General features: G+C 43.4%; 1 long non-coding RNA gene across 1 annotated transcript; it reads right to left on the reverse strand.

Moving 5' to 3' along the window:
• Positions 1-480: 480 nt before the first annotated feature.
• LOC147823623 (uncharacterized) lies at positions 481-21121 on the reverse strand. The gene is made up of 3 exons (XR_015443596.1): positions 20360-21121; positions 4194-4319; positions 481-2867 (listed from the first exon to the last, which is right to left on the reverse strand). It is a non-coding gene; the product is annotated as an uncharacterized LOC147823623 (long non-coding RNA).
• Positions 21122-21327: the final 206 nt, after the last annotated feature.

Raw genomic sequence — 21327 nt, forward strand, 5'->3', positions numbered from 1 at the left:
AAGTTCGAAAAAAGCCTGCTGGGTGTTCAGGACTTTGCTCTGTAGTTGAAACGAAAATCCGACTTGAGAAAACCTGCAGGGGCTGAGAGTGAGTCACAGGTTGCGTCTCGCCACAGAGGGGAGATGCCTCAGTGCGAGTGACGCTCTCGCTCAGATGCACACAGGGCTTGTGTCGGGGTGTTAAGACATTCCACACTCGGCTTTTTTGTGTGTGTGCTTTATTTGGGTAGAATATCGTAACCCTGGCTCCATGGAAAGTTATGATACCAGCGGTAAAGCTAAGAGGAAAACTGTGGGAACCACGATAGAGTTAAAGAAAGAAATCACTGCGAAACTTGTTAAAGTCCTGGAAAAATGAATTTATAAGTGTAACTGTTGGGCCTCAGAACCAATTATTTGGTTTTCCATTATTTCTTATGGGAAAAATATGTCTGGTTCTTGAACTTGTCGGTGTTTGAACATGAATTTGGAAGGAACTGAGTTTGACAACCAAAGTACCATTGTGTATACTTTATACACACTTTATATAGTTAAAGAGGTGGTACATGTATACATACCACCTCTAATCAGCGTAAAATTCATTTCACTGGTAAGAACGCTGAGTCTCAAAAAGGTCACATTGCCTGTCCAAAAGGAAACAGCCTTTGCCAGGATTTGAACCCATGACTGAGCTCAAGGCTCTGCTCTGACCTCTCCCACGCTGCTTGGCCCCGGCACTCAAATTAATTCACACCTGCGCCTTGCTAGATGCTGCTGTCCCTTGCCCTGGTGAGGTGAGGTTTGGAAAGTGACCTGAGATTGTGACCGTGCTAATGTGAGCGAGTTGCCTGGTGAAAAATGTGTGTTGAACGACCATCTTCCTGCCCATATGGAGGAGGCTGCCTGTCCCCAGAAATCCACGTGCCTCCGTGCAGAGGGGGCTGACAGACAGCAGCCCCAGTGGGCACACATCCCGGCCTCCCTTGACAGAGTGGGCCATAGGATAGTGGGCCAGAGCACAGTGTGGTTTGTCGCTTGCAGGGGGACAGTTCAGAGAGTAAATAGGAGATTGGACTCCAAGGCCCCAGGATGGTGAGGCCACGGATGAAATGACACCACTCTTTGACGAGGACATCAGACTGGCTCATGAGAGAGAAACAGACTATTGTGTTAAGTCCGTGAAGCTAGACGGTTCATGCAGCTAGCGCTGCCCTAATACATGCTATTTACGCAAGCATGTGTTGATACATAAAATGCAAAGTGGAAGACTAAAACTACCATGTGAGACCAGGCATGATGGCGCATACCCATGATCCCAGCACTCAGGAGGCTGAGGCAGGAGGATCACCACATGTTTGAGGCCAGCGTGGCAGCCTAGTGAGTTCAAGGCCAGCCTGATCAAACAGGAGTATTCAACTCCAGTGGAGCAGGAAGAAACTCATTTACTGGTTCGGCTATGTTATTCACCACACGCCTGGCACTGGGGCCAAGGATGGGCTGGGGCAGTATGAGCAAGTCCTCCTGAGCTGCCCATCAGTGAGTGAAAGCACAGTTGTAGCCACCAAGCTTGGGAGAACCTGGGCTATTGCATATGGATTTGATAAAAACAGAAGTTTGCTCCCAAATCATTGTGGGAAGCCATGCTTCTTCCCCTGCTAGGTGGCCAGAGACCCTAAGAACTGTGACTTAGAACACAGACTCATTATCAAAACCACCAGGCTCAAATCCTGGCTCCGCACCTTTCCAGCAGTGTGATCTTGGGCCACTTTCTCTTGGTTTCTGTTTTTTCATCTGGAAAATGGGGAAATTGATAATCCCCACCCCAAGAAGTTGTCATTGAAGATGGCTAAAAGTTGGATCTTCATTGTCCCCAAAGACTTAGACTCCGGTGCAGTGCTATGGGGACACAGTGGAAACTTTGAGAGGTGGGGCCTAGGGGACGCCTGCTGGTCACTGGGGTCACTGAAGGAAATCGTGAGACCCCGGCTCCTCCTCCCCCCTCTAGTACTGGCCAAGACGTGGGCAGCTCTGCACCTCCCACACCCGCCAGGTGGCACTGCTTCACCGCAACTGGGAAGCAAAGCAACGGGGCTGATCAGTCATGGACTGAACTCCCCAAAACCGTGAGCCAAGTAGACCTTTCTCTTCATCGGCTGCTCATCCAGGCATGTGTCATGGTGACAGAAGGCTGACACAGGACTGAATGAATTAATGCAACAACAAAGCTCACAGAGAGCAGCAAGAGCTGTGTGGTGGCCCCAGGGGATGTTGGCACATCCTATTCTCTACCACCTTCCCACTAGGGTGGCATTTTGGGTACAGGAGATACACAAGGTCTGTTTGTGAGGTTGGCAGGTGACATCAGGATACAGAAGTACAGGAGGATCATCCCCAATCCAGAAAACCAAACCCAAAGTGTCCTAAATCTGAAACTCTGAGAGCCCCTCCCTGACTCCCCCCATGGGAAATCCTACACCACACAACCTTTTCCAGGCACAGAATCGCTTAAAGCAGTATCTGACATGACCTCGGCCACACGTAGGGCCCATCTGAAGTGGAAGTGAGTTCTGTGTTGAGACTCGAGTCCCCTCCCCAAGACATCTTGTTAGGTATAAATGCAGATATTCCAAAATCCAGAAACATCAGAAATCCACAGCCCTTGGGGCCCAGGCCTAGTGGATGAGGGACTCTCAGTCAGAGTGTCTGGAACCGGGGAGGCATTTGGGATCCAGCGCTGTCGCCCAGGGCTTCCGGCCCGGGTGATGATGGAGGCAGAGGAAAGACATCGTCTTGGTGCCCACCACAGAGTGGGGACAACTGTGGAATAGGAGACACCTCTGTCTCCAGAGTGGCCCCTATGATGCTGATGCCTCTGGTGCCTTTTGGGGCTGAGGAAACAAACAGCAGGGGTAAATGGGGTGAATTCCCGCCAACAGGAGAGGCACTTGCGGGATCCAGAGAAAACACCTGAAAAGGGGCTGCCCAGAGTTGGAGAGGACGCAGTCCCACACAGGACACGCAGGTCACACAAAGGGCTTGGGTTCCGCTGAGCCTAAGTGGAAGATTCCGGGTGGTTCTAGTGTAAAGAACCCCTCCCTGTGCTTGCTCCTGGGCTGGGTGAATGCAGTGGACGATGCTAACAAGCAGCTTCCCGTGGCCCACTGTGATTGTATTTGGGGGATAAGAAGGACGCCAAGTCCCTGGCTTCACTCAGGTGACAGCGAGCCAGGCACAGTAATACAGTGCTGGTCGGGCAGCAGGAGGGATTGGGCAGGCTAGGGGAGAGGAGAACCAGCACAGTGAGGGAGGCTTTCTGTGACGGCAGTGTGGAAACACAGGCCCCAGGGAAGGGGAGAGGTCTAGGGCTGGGTGGCTGGGAGCAGCCTGGATACTCACAGAAGAGCCTTGCAGGCCAAGGATTGGCCTTTGACAGGCCCTGGGGCAGGTGGAAGAAGCAGTGAGGGGCGCATAGGAGCAGCAGCCATCAGAAGGATGCTTCTGTCTGCCCAGCACCACCCCTCCTCCAGTGACCACCACGGCTCACCCTAAACACACATCGGACCCTGGGTCCCCTCCTCCAGGACTCTGGGTCCCCCACGGCCCGCAGGGCAAAGCTCGAAGTCCTTCTTAGGGTGGCATCCAAGGCAGCGTGCAGGGAAGCAGCAGCATCCGTTAGAGTCCTGGTCCCCCAGCCGCCCGTCACCGGCCCCTCTGACCTTGCTTTGTCCTCTCCCCTTTGGCCTGGGTATTGTCACCTGTGTGCCAGCTCCATGACAGCAAGGATTCTGTCTCGTTCCCTCCTGTTCAGTTCTCGAAGCACACCCAGAGCCATGCCCAGCACACAGTAGTCACTCACCAAAAGTGCACAGAGTCAGGCCGTGGCCCATGCAGGGGCAGGCACTGGGCACAGTGCCCGGCACACAGGGACCCCATGGCTCCTTTCTCTCTCCCTACCTGGCCGACCCCGCGGGACTCTCCTGACTCACCTCTATGCCACCTCCTCCCCCAGGACCCTGAGGTCAGGGACACCTCTCTCTGCCTCACGCCATCGGCCTGGCATTGCTGTGCCAGTGCCCGGGACACCTCCTTGCCTGCCTGCTCTAGGACACACTCATACCGACATCACCTCGCCTCCGGTCCTGCATGGTACAGAACTGGAGGCTCAGCTCACTGTCCCCAGAGCATTCAGCTGCCGGGACTATTATAGCGCTTACCTCATGTGTGACAATGACTACATTGTGTCCAGCCCCCTGACACCCGCGAGCTCCAAAATGGCCAGGTCTAGAACAGCGCTGTCCAACAGAGACATAAGGTGAGCCACCAACACAATTTTAACTTTCCTACAGCCACATTAAAAACAAAGAGAAACGAGAAATTAATTTTAATAATATATTTAATTGCCAGATATGTCAAAGCAGTGTCAATTCAAGGAGCAATCAAATAGACAACTCAGGGATGAGATAGCTTACATTCTTTTTGTGGGCTGAGTCTTCCAAATCCATTGTCTATTTTGCACTAATATCAATTCAGAGCTAAATTTTCAAGGGTTACACTGAAATGTAACCCTACCAAAACAGTAAAGTTGTATTTAACAGAAAAATGTTTTACATAACTTCTGGTTTTTAAATTTAAATTTCAGTTTATTACACAAAATTGTTAGCTTTTGAGTCACATGGCCACATTTCAAGTGTCAATAGCCCTATGTAGCTATCCTAAAAGAACAGATCTAAATCATATTCTTTCAAACAGAACCATACATCTGGCTTATAATGGCCACCTTATCAATATTGGATGGATGGATTGATGGGTGGATGGGTGGGTGGACAAATGGACAGACAGATGGTGGATGGATGGTGGGCGGGTAGATGAATGGATGGGTGGGTGGATAATTTAAGTTCTGGGTCTTTCATCTGCAAACTACGACTCTAGGAAGAGGGTGAACTTCAGATGCTCATCTGTAAAATGGACATAGAAGTAACACCTCCTGGATTTGGTGTGATACAATCTACAGGGTTCATACTAACTTTATAGGACTAATTAAGACCATGTCTTTTAAAGTGCTTAGCATAGTACCTATGGGCATGTACAAAGTACTGACAAAACCACAACTGTGATCACCACTGTTTAAAGGATAATATTATTATTAGATTCATTTTATCAGGCCTATAACAATCATGTAAAGCAATCATAATTTCCCAAGTAATCTTGTTGCAACAAAATAAAAATAGGTCAGGAGCCCTCCTCCCTTCAACCAGCGAGCAGAAGGTGAGGAGCTCAGCCGACCGGAGCAGGACTTTGTCCTGCCCACCCCCCACCTCCCAGCTAGCAGCTTAGCCACGCTGGCACCTGCAGCACCCCCCCACCCCCCAACTCTGGCCTCCTGGCTGTGCCAGTACGTGGTTCCATGTTACAGAGACACAAGGGGTCATAAAGGCCATTGTCCTGAGCCCCAGAAGATAGAGCAGAAGTGAACAGAGAGAGGGCCTCTCTCAGGATCCCTGATGAAAACTGAAGCCCACTGGAAGAGTGAAGAGAATCTCTCCAATAAAGGCACACCAGACCACCATACTTGGTAAGTTGGAGTGATCATCACCTCCCATCGGAACCTGGACTATCTCCAGGGGAAGGGCAGCTGGGACCTGCAGTAGAACCTTGCACAGTTCAACCCTGCAGGAGGACAGAGGCCTCAGCTTGGGACTTGCAGCCAGAAATCTGCCTGAATCTCATGGGTCTGCTACTGGCTTGCTGAGACTCATTGACTTATATCTGCACACTGCTGCCCACATTGTCTACTGTGACAGTAGAGATATACCCTGAAGGAGGCCCTTCCTTTTTTTTTTTTTGGTACCAGGGATCGAACTTGGGACCTTGCACTTGCAAGGCAGGTGGTAGAGCCACTGAGCTAAATCCCCAGCCCTTTATTTTTTGTTATTTCCATTTTTTTCTCTTATTTTTAATTTTTAATTTTTTTTCTACTCTTCAAATTTTTCTTTTTCTTTTTTTTTTCTTTTCTCTTTTCTTTCTTTCTCATTCTCTTGTTCACTTGCTGTCCCACATTGTTCTTCATCTCCCTTTTTGTTCCTGTTCTGGCCCTAATTCAGATTACTTCTTTCTTTTTCTTTTCTTTTTCCTTCTCTTGATTGTCATTAGTTTTAAAGGAAAGTGAATAGTTTCTAGCCTCCCTATTGCTGTTAGGTTGTTCTGTTCACATCTTTGTTCTTTCATTCTGTGTTTTCCTCTTGTCTTCAACAGTTTCCTAGAGTTTGCATGATCTTCCTGTGTCCTCTGGCCTCACTGCTAACCTTCCCCTATCCTTCTACCTATCTATCCCTTCCTCCCCAACTCCTTCTAAGTCCCCATGCCGAAGGGTAAAGTTGCTATATTGAAGAGTTTATTCCCTATAAACATATATTGGGCTGGTCCTCAATTTTTATTTAATTCACACAGTTAGGGCTGGGGATTTAGCTCAGTGGTTCGGGTGCCTGCCTTGCAAATGCAAGGTCCTGAGTTCGATCCCCGGTACCAAAAAATAATAATAATAATAATAATTCACATAGTTAAAGTTGATAGATTAATAACTACCACAAATTATTATTTTCTAAGTTGTGCTTGATGCTATTCTGTTGCTGATTGTATCACTTGGGCTAAGGTGTTGTGATTGGTGTAATCAGTTTTCCTTCCTGGTATAATGAAAATGAGATAGCCTCAGAGCCATTACAGACTCAAAACCTAAACACCAGCTATATCTGGAAGACACCTCTGAGAAGCAATCATTCCATAAGGGTTCTAAATACAAGCAACAAAGATACTTACAATAAGCAATTTCAAAGTATCAACCCAGGAATTAAACCAAGGACAGTACCAAAAACAAAAATGAGAAGACATTTAACAAGGCACAAACTCAGACTTCCACCCCACCAAGGGTAAATTCTGGGGGAAATGAGATGGAAAAGTCTGATAATCAACCACGTGGACACCCTGAACTGATAGCACAGGAAGTAACAAAGCAGATGCATGAGGCTCTAGAAAAATTCAAAACAAATAATTTCCCAGATAAGTGGAGAAATGGTGAGCAGAACGAAAGACATGATTAGAGACTCTAGAACAGGAACAGATAAAAAAATAGATGAGCTCAGGACCATGATGGAAACCATGAATGCCCAACACAGGAAAGAAATGGAATCCATGAAACAGATTCGAACAGCTATCCAGGAGATCAAAAACTCTATTGAAAGCATACACAGCCAACTGAGCCAATCAGAAGACAGAATATCAGATATAAAAGACAGGATGGCTGTCAGTGACCAAGAAAAGAGAGCTCTCTTAAAAATAGTAAGGGACCATGAGAAATCAATCCAACAGCTTCTAGATGATGCAAAGAAGAATAATATAAGACTGATAGGAGTCCATGAAAAAGCAGGAGAAAGTACAAATGGCAAAAAAAAAAAATGTTCACATTGGGCTGGGGATTTAGCTCAGTGGTTCTGCCACATGCCTTGCAAGCACAAGGACCCGAGTTCAATCCCTGGAACCAAAACAAACAAACAAAAAACTGTTCACAGAATTGATGACAGAAAACTTCCCAAACAAAGCAGAAGAATCTGACATACACATAAGTGAGGCATATAGGACTCCAACTAGCCATGATAAAAAAAAAAATCTGCACCTAGACACATAATAATCAAGATCCCGGAAACCCAACAGAAGAACAAAATACTACAAGCAGAGAAAAGAAACAAATCACATGCAAAGGAAAGCCCCATCAAAATCACAGCAACTTTTCAACATAAACCCTCAAGTCAAGGACAGCCTGGAGTAAGGTATTTCAAGCCCTAAAAGAAAAAAATCTCCAACCTGGACTGATGTATCCTGCAAAACTATCTTTCAAAATTGATGGAGAAATAAGATACTTCCATGACAAAGAACACCTGAGAAACTTCATGAATACCAAACCAGCACTCCAAACAATTCTAAACAATATCCTAGAAAAAGATAACGGGAAGGTCACAACTCCATGAGGCCCAACAGGGCAAATTCATCAGGCAAGGCAAGAAATTAAAAGGAGAGGGAAAAAAATAAGAAAGAACCAACAACAGGAAAATAACATGACAATGATAAATCAATACATATCAGTTATAACCATCAATGTTAATGGCCTCAATTCACCAATCAAAAGAAATGGACTGGCAGAATGGATTAAGAAGCAAAACCCAACAATAGGCTGCATACAAGAAACGCACTTAGTTCACAAAGAAATTCATACACTGAAATTAAAAGCAAGGAAAACAGTTCTCCATGGGACAGGAACCGAGAAAAAAGCAGGGGTAGCGATCTTAATTGCAGACAAAGTAGATTTCAAACCAAAACTAATTAAGAGAGACAAAGAAGGACACTACATACTTGTAAAGGGAACAATCCAAGAGGAAGAGATGACAATCATAAATATATATGCACCAAATACGAATGCCCCCAACTATACAAAACAAATATTAGAGGACATGAAAAACCAAATAAGCACTAATACAATTGTAGTGGGGGACCTCAATACCCCACTATCACAAATAGACAGATCATCTAGACAAAAAATGAACAACAAAATACTAGAACTGAACCAAGCTTTTGAACAAATGGACTTAATAGATGTCTACAGAGTGTTCCACTTCACAAAATCAGAATATACATTCTTTTCAGATGCACACAGGTCATTTTCCAAAATAGACCACATACTAGCTCATAGGACATGTTTAAGTAAATGCACAGGAATTGAAGTTATCCCATGTATATTATTAGACCATAGCGCAATTAAACGGAGACTAATAGCATAAGAAGCCACAAGAACTTCACAAACACATAGAAATTGAATAACACTCCTAAACAACCAATGGGTCACAGAGGAAATTAAAGAAAAAATTAGACAGTTTTTACAAAGAAATGATAATGCCATTACAACATACAGGAATCTATGGGACACAATGAAAGCAGTTCTACAAGGGAAATTCATAGCAGTGAATGCCCACACTAGGCAAACAGAACAAGCTCAAATAAACAACCTAATGCTGAATCTTAAGCTCCTAGAAAAAGAAGAGCAAGACAAACCCAAAACTTGTACAAAGGAGGAAATTATAAAGATCAGAGCAGAAATCAATGCAGTGGAGACTAAGAGAACAATACAAAAAAATCAATGAATCGAGTTGGTTTTTCAAAAGAATAAATAAAATAAATAAATTGATAAACCCTTAACCAACCTTATCAAAAAAGGAAAGAAAAGGCTCAAATCCATGCAATTAGGAATGAAAAAGGTGAAGTCACAACACATCCAGCAGAAATCCAGAGGATCATCAATACCTACTTCGAGAACCTGTACTCTAATAAAATGGAAAACACAGAAGAAATGCACAGATTTCTAGATACATATGAATTACCAAAGTTGAACAAAGAAGATATAAAAATTCTAAACATCCCAATAACAATCAGAGAAATTGAAAACATAATTAAAAATTTATCAACAAAGAAAAGCCCAGGGCCTGATGGCTTCACTGCTAAATTCTACAAGACATTTACAGAAGAACTATTGCCACTACTTTTTAAACTTTTCAATGAAATTAAAAGGGAAGCAATACTTCCAAATTCACTCCTGGAAGCAAGTGTTACTTTGATTCCAAAACCAGGGAAAGACCCAACCAAAAAAGACAACTACAGGCCAATCTCCCTAATGAACAGAGATGCAAAAATCCTGAATAAAATACTAGCAAACAGAATACAGAGGGTCATCAAGAAGATCATACACCTTGACCAAGTTGGATTTATCCTGGGGATGCAAGGATGCTTCAACATATGTAAATCAATAAATGTAATACACTATATTAACAGAGTCAAGGACAAAAACCATACGATCATCTCAATAGAAGCAGAAAAAGCATTCGACACAACTCAACAACCATTCATGATAAAAAAAAAAAACCCTGCAGAAAATTGGAATAGATGGTCTTTATCTCAATTTGATAAAGGCTATCTATGAAAAACCAACAGCCAACATCATACTAAATGGTCAAAAACTGAAAACTTACATGCTAAAATCAGGAATAAGACAAGGATCCCCACTATTACCACTCCTGTTCAATATAGTTTTGGAAACATTAGCCACAGCAATTAGACAAGAAAAAGAAATAAAAGGAATAAAGATAGGAAAGGAAGAAGATAAACTGTCATTTGCTAATGATATGATACTCTACATAGAAAACCCTAAAAACTGCACCAATGCCTGCTGCACAAGCACAAGGACTTGAGTTCAATCCCTGGTACCAAAAATAAAAAAATAAAAAAGTAAAAATAAAAATAAAAACTCCACCAAAAGACTTCTAGATTTGTCAGATTCAGTACAGTAGCTGGATACAAGGTCGACACTCAAAAATCAATAGCCTTCATATACACAAATAACAGACTCACTGAAAGAGAAATTAGGGAAACAATCCCTTTCACAAATGCACCCAAAAAATGAAATATCTAGGAATCAATCTAACGAAGGAAGCAAAAGACCTCTACATTGAGAACTACAGCACCCTTAAAAAAGAGATTGAGCCGGGGATTCAGCTCAGTGGTTTCATTGCCTGCTGCGCAAGCACAAGGACCCAAGTTCGATCCTTGGTACCAAAAAAAAAAAAAAAAGAAAGATTGAAGAGGATATAAGAAAATGGAGAGACATCCCCTGTTCCTGGGTAGGAAGAAACAATATAGTGAAAATGGCCATACTTCCAAAACTGCTATACAGATTCAATGCAATCCTGATTGAAATCCCAATAGCATATTTCACAGAACAAGAGAAAACAATTCAAAACTTCATCTGGAACCAGAAGAGACCTAGAATAGCAAAAGTAACTCTAGGCAACAGGGTCATGGCAGGGGGTATCACAATTCCCAACTTGAAACTTTATTTCTATAAAGCCACTGTGATAAAAACAGCATGGTATTGGCAAAGAAACAGACCCAAGGATCAGTGGAATAGACTAGAAGATGCAGAAATAACTCCAGACATACTCAGCTACCTCATCTTTGACAAAGGAGCCAACCATCCTCACTGGAGGAAAGACAGCCTCTTTAATAAATGGTGTTGGAAAAACTGGATTTCAATTTGCCAAAGTTTAAAACTAGACCCCTATCGGGCCGGGGATTTAGCTCAGTGGTTCTGCCACCTGCCTCCCAAGCACAAGGACCCAAGTTCGATCCCCGGTACAAAAAAAAAAAAAAAAAACTAGACCCCTATCTTTCACCATGCACTAAACTAAAATCAAAGTGGATTAAAGATCTAAATTTTAAAACAGAAACATTAAACTTGCTGGAAGATAAGTTAGGTAGAACTCTCAAAGACATTGGCATAGGAAAGAACTTTATGAACAAAACCTCAATACCACAGGAACTAGCATAAAGAATCAACAACTGGGATCTCATCTTATTAAAAAGCTTCTGCACTGCAAGAGAAACCACCAACAGAGCTAAGAGACAACCTACAATGTGGGAAAAAATTTTTACCAGCTGTACCTCAGACAAAGGTCTACTATCTAGAATATATAAAGAACTCAAAAAAATCAGATCCACCCAAATATAAAGACCCAATTCAAAAATGGGCATCTGAAATGAACAGACATTTCTCAGGCAAAGAAGTAAGAGCAACAAATAAACATATGAAAAAATGTTCAACATCGCTGGTCATTTGAGAGATGCAGATGAAAACAATGCTGAGATTCCACCTTACCCCAGAAAGAATGGCTGCTATCAAGAAATCAACCAATAACAAATACTGGCGGGGTTGTGGGGAGAAAGGAACCCTTCTTCACTGTTGGTGGGAGTGTAGACTGGTGCAGCCACTGTGGAAATCAGTATGGAGATAACTCAAACAACTAGGATTGGAAGTCCCATTTGACCCAGCTATTCCCCTGCTGGGTATCTTCCCAAAAGAATTAAAAGAATCATACCACAGCGATATATGTGCACCCATATTTACAGCAGCACAATGTGTAAAACTAAAGCTTGGGAACAGTCCAAGTGCCCATCAACTGGTAACTAGATAAGGAAGACATAGGTTTTTTGTAAAATGGAGTACTACTCAGCCATAAAGAACAAGAAACAAGACATTTACAGCTAAATGGATGCACATTGAGGCCATACTCTTAAGTGAAATAAATAGGACACACATGTGTAAATACCAAATAGTTTCTGGTGTGAAAAACTAAAAGTGTAAATAAGAATCAAAATGTATAATTGATATCGTGAAATAGGAAGAAAATGTCTAAAGGAGTAGGGGAAGTGGGGGGGTAGGGGAAAGGAAAAAATATAAGAAAAGGAAAAACATGGAAACAAAGACTTTGTAAATAGAGAAGGATAGAGGGGGTGAAGGGAGGGCAGGAGAATGGGGGAAAACATAAGAACCAAGATACATCATGTAAAGGTACAAGATCCCAATGAGGAATGTAACTATATTGTATACCTAAAGTGTACCAATAAACTAAATGGAAAAAAATATGGGCTGGAATCTGGCCTGCCTCCACAGTTGCTTATGGGTACATGCACTATTTGTATTTGTTTCTGCCGAACCATGGGAGACAGGTCCTCAGCACCCCTGTCAAGACCTAGGGTGGCTCGGCACCGGCCCTGCATCCGTTATGTTTACCATCACCAGGGACAAAGGTGCTAAAGCAGCCATGAGAAAGGAGACATTCCAGGCCAGTCACTGGGGCAGTGATGCAAGAGCTCTGGGTGGTGTCTCCAGCCCGAGATGGCACAGGCCTGGCAGCTGCCACCTGTGGAGCCGGACTGTCCAGAGACCAGCTGGCCAGAGATGCTGGCTGCCTTCCTGGCAGAGCCGAGCCCCCACGTCCTCAGAAGCACCAGCTGCTTCTCCAGCTCTGTCCCCAGCCTTGCCCCTCGGAACCTTAATTACCAGGCACATTTCAAGCTGTCCCGGGGAAGCCACCTGCTCATGCATTCATTCAGCACACACTTAAGGAGCATCAAAGGTGACGCAGCCCTCAGGGCTGACTGGGAATGGTGGTCCTTGGCCTCATAGAGACCTAACACCTCCATCCACAGTCCACTGTACAGTTCACAGAGCACTTCGCCATGAGTGGTCTCTTCATCCTCAGAAAAAAGATTTCACTTGGGACTGGATGTTTTTGTTGTTCATTTTTCATGAGATGTGCTGAGATTAAGACTCTTGCAGCTTGCAAATGACAAGCTGGGCCCAAGCCTGGTGGCATACGGGGCTCATCCCTGCACTTGGGGAGCTGAGGCAGGAGGATCGCTGGGAGTTTGAGGCCAGCCCAGCTACACAGTAAGTTCAAGGCCAGCCTGCATTATATAGTGAAAGCCTGTCTCAAAAAAATAAGAATAAAATAAAATAAGATCAAATGAGGAGCTAGGACTCAAACTTAGGTATGTTAGCTACAGCACAGCTTATATCCAAACATCACATCCCACAGTCAGTGTAGAAATGTCACCCCAAAATCAGCTTACCAGAAGAAAAAGGCCATTGGATTGTATGTGTAATGGCTCTAAAAGGAATTGACATGTTATACAGAGTGAGTGAAGGACACAAGTAAAAATAAGGAAGACTTCTGGGAAGATGGTGGAATGGTGAACAGCAGAGAAATAGCTTCTCTGAGATTTGGTGTCCAGACCCTAGAATACAGCAACATGAGAAGAAAAGGAGGGAAGTGGGTCCCAGCAAAGATCCAAAGTAAGAACTGAAGCCCTTGGGGAGAGTAAAGAGAGAGACCTCAACACAGCAGAAGGAGGTGGTGTTTTCTCCCTAAGCCCTGACTCATGGCATGGAAAGGGTGGCCTGAACCTGCAGACACATGGTGACTACTGGCAACCCCAGAGGCCTCCACAGAGAAACACACCAGTGAAACAGAGCAATGGACACAGTGGACTGCAATGGCTGGTGTGTTATTTGGGTTCAGACATCCCCGAGGAGAGGGTGACTGGCCAGTAGCCATCTTAGAGAGGGCCCAACTAAGTTTAAAACTCAGAGCAGATGTGGGCTGGCTCCATCTAGCACCTCCCAGTGTCAGGCTGAGGCAAACTGAGTTCAAGTCAGCAGGAGGTCAAGGAGCTTAGTTCAAGCCAGAAGGAGTCTCTCAGAGTTGCAGGCCATACAAATCAGAACAAATATGGCCTCAAAGCCAGAAACCAACCTGAACTTCAACAGAACTAGAGGTGCAGGCTTGCTGGGATTACCCACTAACCCACTGTAAATCTATGACTGGCTCACTGGGATTAATCAACATAGATCTGAGCCCTGTCTGCCCACTCTATCTACAGGGACAGGAGACACACCCTGAAGTAGATTTTCTTTCTTCTTTTCTACTTTTTTTCTCATATTTTTTTTTGCTTTTTTTTCTCTTTTTTTCTTGATTGTTCTTGTTTTTATATGTGTGAACATTGTTTCTAGTTTTCTTGTTGTTGGTGGTGGTGGTGTTGTTCTGTTCTGCTCTTGTTTATATTTCTTCCTTTTCTTTTCCCTTGTCCTCTTCACCCATTTCCCAAAGTTCCAATAATCTTCCTTTGTCCTCTAACTTTGCTTCTAATCTCTTCCTCTTCTTCTATTTCTCTATTTTCTGCTAACCCCCTTTAAATTTTCTTCCTTGAGGGTAAAAATGCCATATTGAGGGTGTATTTACTGTATAGAATTTTCTAGCTTGTTTTAGATTTTGTTATGTAATCACAAACATAGTTCATACAGTTAAAGGTGGCAAATTAAAAGTTACCACAGTTTAGGGGGCCAGGGATTTAGCTCAGTGGTTTCACCGCCTGCTGTGCAGGCGCAAGGACCCGAGTTTGATCCCCGGTACCCAAAAAAAAAAAAAAAAGTTACCACAGTTTAGTCATTTTTCTAGGCTGTGCTTGATGCTATTGTTATTGCTGATTGTACTACTTTAGCCAAGGTGACATAATTGTTCTAATCCATTGTTCTTTCTGGTATACCAAGACTGAAATTGCCTACAGGCCATAAACAATACTATAGGCAAGGCCCAAAGAACCAGAGGTTAGGCCACAAGGCAACAACTTCTCATTCCCAATAAATTGAAGAGGTAGGATCTTGCAACAGACTCAAAATTCAAAAGCCAGTTATACCTAGAAGACATCCTGGAGGAGTAGTCATTTCCTAAGGATTCCAAATACTAGCAACAAAGCTACTTGGCATAAACAATTTACAAACATCAACCCAGAAATTAAACTAAATACAAATGGAAAATGAGAAAACACCTAAGGAAGATCCAAACCCAGACATCAAGGCAAACCAAGGGGACAATGAGGTGGAACAATTTAAAAGCCACTCACTTACTCTCTGAAGTGGTAATAGCGGAAGTAACAAAGAAGATGGATGAGGCTGTAGAAAAAATAAAATCAGAAATCATTTCTCAGACAACTACAGAAATGGTGACCATAATGAAGAACTTGGTTAGTGACTCTAGAGCACATACAAATTTTAAAAATACAGGAACTTGAGAAATTGATGGTAACCATGAATGTCCAACATAGGAAAGAAATGGAATATATGAAAGATATTCAGAAAGATATCCAGGAGATTAAAACTTCCATTGAAAGTATATGCAGCAGAATGAGCCAATGTGAGGATAGAACATTATATAGAAAACAGGACTGCAGTTGGATATCATGAAAAGAAAAATTTCTTAAAAATAGCAAAGGACCATGAAAAATCAATCCAACAGCAGCTGGATGATGCAAAGAAGAATAACATATGATTGATCAGAGTCAATGAAAGAGCAGGAGCTAGTACAAATGACATTAAAAACCTGTACACAGAAGTAATGACAGAAAACCTGCTACACATGGAAAAAGAATTTGACCTATAGATAAGTGAGGCATATAGAACTCCAATTAACCATGATTTTAAATAATACACACCAAGGTATATAATAGTCGATTCCAAAAATTCTACTCAAGAATAGAATATTAAAAGCTGTGACAAAAAAGAAATCACATATCAAAGGAAGCCCATCAGAATTACAACAGAATTCTCAACACAAACCCTGAAGTCAAGGAGAGTTGGAGTGAAGTGTTTCAAGTCCTAAAGACAACAACCAACCAAGATTGATGTACCTCCACAACCTATCTTTCAAAATTGATGGAGAAATAAGATCCTTCCATGACAAAGAACACTTGAAGAAATTCATGACCACCAAACCAGCACTCCAAAATGTTCTGAAGGACGTTCTAGAAAGAGACAACAAGGCCTATAACTCCTTGAACCCCAACAGAATGAACCCACCAAGCAATGCAAGTAATTAAACAGAGGAGGGAAAGGGGGAACCAACAACAGGAAAATAGCATGACAAGGATAAGTCAATATATATGTTATAACCACCAATACCCCACTGTCACAAGAAGACAGATCAACTAGACAAAAAACCAAAAAAGAAATATCAGAACTGACCCAAACCTTTAAACATATTGACTCAGTAAATGTCTACAGAGTGTCCTGCCCTAAAACATCAGAATATATGTTGTTCTCAACTGCACATGGGATGATTGGTAAAACAGACTACATACTATCTCACAGAGCATGCTTAAGTAAATGCAAAGGAATAGAAATTATCCCATGTATATTATCAGACCATAGTGCAATGAAATTGGAAATCAATGGCAAAAGAAACCACAAAAACTTCATAAACACATGGAAATTAACACCCTCCTGAACAACCAATTGGTCACAGATGAGATTAAAGAATAAATTACACAGTTTCTACAATTAAATGATAATGCCAGTAAAACATACTGGAACACAATGAAAGCAGTCCTATGAGGGAAATTTATAGCAGTGAATTCTCATATCAGAAAAACAGAGCAAGCTCAAGTAAACAACCTAATGTTGAACTTCGAGCTTCTAGAAAAAAAAGAGCAACTCAAGCACAAAGCTTGTATGAGGAAGGAAATTATAAAAATCAGAGCAGAAATTAATGCAATGAAGACTAAGAAAATAATACAAAGAATCAATAAATCAAAGAGTTGGTTCGGTGAAAGATTAAATAAAACTGATAAACCCTCAGCCAACTTTATCAAAAAAAGGAAAGAAAAGACTCAACTCCATGCAATTAGGAATGAAAAGAGTGAAATCACAACAGATCCTACAGAAATCCAGAAGATCATCAATACCTACTTCGAGAACCTGTATTCTAATAAGATGGAAAACACAGAAGAAATGGACAGATTCCTAGATATAAATGAATTATCAATGTGGAATCAAGAAGATATAAAAATTCTAAATAAACCAGTATCAGTCAGTGAAATTGAAGATATAATTAAAAACCTACCAACAAAGAAAAGCCCAGGCCCTGATGAATTTACTGCTGAATTCTACAAGAAATTTAGAGAAGTCCTAATGCTGCTGCTTCTCAAACTCTTTAATGAAACTGAAAAGGAAGCACTTCTCCCAAATTCATTCCTGGAAGCAAGCATTACCCTGATACCAAAGCCAAGAAGGATCCAACCAAAAAAGAGTGCAGGACACAGTAATATTGATTATGCCCAAAGCAGGCTGTAAGCAGTGCAGGCTGTGAAGAGTTAACCCCACAGCTGGCTTGTTTATAGAAGTGAGTCCAGCCGAAGCCTATGTGCCAAGGTCAGAATAACTCGCACCCAAATTCCACTTCCACAACTAAAACCTTCTTACTAGAAGGACAATGTTCTAATTTCAACCATATATTTTATCTATTCTGTTCCTAATTCAAGAATGCTTTGTCTTATACTTTGCCACCCTTGTTTACATTTATTTCCATAGAAACTGCATAACTGCATTTTCTTATGTAGTTCTCCCCTTGCACATAGCTCACCTTTACCCCAATTGATTACAAATAGAAATCAGTGGCTTGGATTGGCCAGTGCCTTTGCTGGTTGCACTAGCATTGGTCATCCTGGCACCTCACTTTCTATCTCTCTTAATTCTGTCTTTTAGGGTTTTTTTCTCAGGCCTGCATCATACACTGGGCAGGAGACGAGAGCCCACATCAGAGGTTTCTGATAATGTTTCAGGGGTCCCCAGTAAAGACAACTACAGGCCAATCTCCCTAATGAACATAGGTGCAAATATCCTCAATACTGGAAAACAGAATGCAGCCAATCATCAACAAAATTATATACCATGCCCAAGGAGGATTCATCCTAGGGATGCAGGGATGGTTCAACATATGCAAATCAATAAATGTAAGACACCATATAACAAACCCAGGGATAAAAACCATATGATCATCTCAATGGATTCAGAAAAAGCATTTGACAAAGTCCAATACCTATTCATGATAAAAACCCTACAGAAAATTAGAATAGATGGTCTTTATCTCAATCTGATAAAAGCCATCTATGACAAACCAACAGCCAACATCATACTAAATGGACAAAAACTGAAAGCTTTCACTCTAAAATTAGGAACAAGACAAGGATATCCACTGTCACCACTTTTATTCAATATAGTTCTGGAAACATTAGCCAGAACAATTAGACAAGAGAAAGAAATAGGAATAAGGATAGGAAAGAAAGAAGTTAAATTATCATTATTTGTCTCTATCCCCAGTACCAAAAAAAGTTATCATTATTTGTGGGTGACATGATACTCTACATAGAAGACCCCCAAAACTCCACCAAAATATTTCTAGTTTTAATAACCAAATCCATAGCTGGATACAAAGCCAACACTCAAAAATCAATAGCCTTCTTGTACAGAAATAATAAACTCAGAGAAAGAATTTAGAGAAACAACACCTTTCACAATTATATCCCCCCAAAATGAAATACCAAGGAATCAATCGAATGAAGTAAAAAACTTTACATTGAAAACTACAGTACTATGAAAAAGGAGATCTAAGAGGCTCTCACAAAATGGAAAGATGTCCCTTGTTCTTGGGTAGGAAGAACCAACATAGTGAAAATGGCCATGCTTCCAAAAGTGTTATTTAGATTTAATGCAATCCTGATAAAAATATCAATAGCATATCTCACAGAATTAGAGAACATAATCCTAAAATTCATTTGAAACCAGAAGAGACCTAGAATAGCAAAAGCAATTCTGGGTAACAAAGGCAAGGCAGGGGCCATCACAATCCTTACCTTGAAATTATGCTACAAAGCTACTGTGATAAAAACAGCATGATACTGGCAAAGAAACAGACCTGAGAATCAATGGAACAGATTAGAAGATGCAGAAACAACTCCAGACATACTCAGCCACCTCATCTTTGACAAAGGAGCCAAACACCTTCAGTGGAAGAAAGATGGCCTATTTAATAAATGGTGCTGGAAAAACTGGCTTTCCACATGCCAAAGATTAAAACCTGTATCTTTCACTATGCACTAAACTAAAATTGAAATGGTTCAAAGATCTAAATATTAAAACAGAAACTCTAAATCTGCTGGATGATGGAATAGGCAGAACTCTCAAAGACACTGGTGTAGGCAAAAACTTTATGAACAAAACCCCAATGGCACAGGAATTATCACAAAGAATCAACTGGGATCTCATCTTATTAAAAAGCTTTTCCACAGGAAAAGAAACCACCAACAGAGTGAAGAGACAACCCACAATGTGGGAAAAAACAGTAGCCAGCTGTTCCTAAAAGGACTAATATCTAGAATATATATTTTAAAAATCAGACCCCCCAAATTTAAAGACCCAGTCCAAAAATGGGCATCTAAAATGAACAGACATTTCTCAGATGAAGAAGTAGAAATGGTAAATAAATATATGAAAAACTGTTCAATATCACTGGTCATTCGAGAGATGCAAATTAAAACAATGCTGAGATCCTGTCTCATTCCAGAAAGAACGGCTGTTATCAAGAAATCAACCAATAACAGATGCCGGCAGGGTTAAGGGGAGAGAATGAATGTGTGGGAATCAGCCTATCTAGGAGCAACCTATTAGGACTTATTTGCATACAACCAATCAGAGCAAAAGTGTGAACAGCAGCACCGCAGGAAGCCAATCACGGAGAAGGAATCGCTCACTGGACCCACCCAGGAGCTGGGCAGGAGGGGCAGGGGCCCACACCCCTCGGCCACTTTCCTAGGTGGCCCTGGGGGCCTGGCCAGAGGCTCTTCCAGATGGCGTTCCACAGAGCTCTGCTTTCTACTCCATCTGGTCTGGGGCTGAGGCCAACCGCGTCCATTCCCGGGGCTCAGCGACCCCACAGGCACCTTCTCGCACGGCAGGTACGGATGAGGCTTCTGTCCCAAGGAGCATGCATGCACCGGGCGTTCCGCAACCGTGGGCCGCGTGTCTGTGGTTTCAACCAAACCCGACTGCCAGTATTTCTAAACGAACGCCCTGCCTGCTTTCGTACAGACCCATTCTCTGTTACACAGCACTCACCCTGTGCTGGCCGAGAGAAGTACTAGAGGGAAGTGTGATGTGATTCTATGAGGGCAGGTGCGTAGGTCCAGCGCAGATCACATGCCTTTGGGTTTTGCCAGACAGGGTCTTGCTGTGTAGTCCAGGATGGCCTTGAACTCTCTGTTGTAGCCAAGGCTGGTCTTGAACTTGTGATCCTCCTGCCTCGGCCTCCGGAGTGCTGGCGTGATGGCCCTGTGCCCAGCCAGTACACATTTGTATGTAAGAGACTTGAGCGTCTGCTTGAGGCACTTGGAATTGATATGACTGCCTGGGCTGATTTCTCCTGAACTGCGACGCCCAGGTGAAAGTCCCGCCTACTCGGCACACCCCAGTGGCCCCGTAGTCACTCAGTGACTCAGTGACGATCGGGCCTGGCCTCCGCGCTCCCTCCCTGCCTGTGGCCGTGCCCTCCTCAGGACCTGCGGGACCCTCTGCCGGCCAGGTTTGCTGGGAATCCTCAAGCCGGTGCTGTCCGAGGCGGAGAGCTACTGGAAGGCAGCGGCCGGCGGGCTCTGCTCCGGCTGCCCGGAAGCGGCCACCCGGAGTGGGCGCTGAACTGGAACTGCGCTTTGCCGCGGCCCTGACCCGGCCCTGTCGTCAGGAGGAGGCCCGCACTGGTCTGCGTCGGGGGTCAGCGTGCAGGGCAGCCAGAGGCGAGGCGCCGTCACCATGGCAGAGGGGAAGGGGGTTGGCGGGAGGGACGCGAGCTCAGCTGCCGCCACTCGGAACCCAGCTGCCTCCGGAAGTGGGAGGTGCGCGGGGCCGGGGGAGGCGCCTCTCCCGCTAGCCGAGCTGAGCCGCACGGAGCTGCTCCCCCAGGCCTCTCCCTCTCGGTGTCAGCGCGTTTTACCAGAGGTACGGAAGCCCAGAGGCTCAGTCACACCCGGCCGGGCCGCGCACTGCAGGTAAAAGGCGAGGTCCTGACTGACTGACCCACCGACCCACTG

The sequence above is a fragment of the Heterocephalus glaber genome, unplaced genomic scaffold (assembly GCF_053883595.1).
Source record: "Heterocephalus glaber isolate CG9 unplaced genomic scaffold, H.glaber_assembly_v1.0 deba00001572, whole genome shotgun sequence".
Taxonomy (NCBI): Eukaryota; Metazoa; Chordata; class Mammalia; order Rodentia; family Bathyergidae; genus Heterocephalus; species Heterocephalus glaber.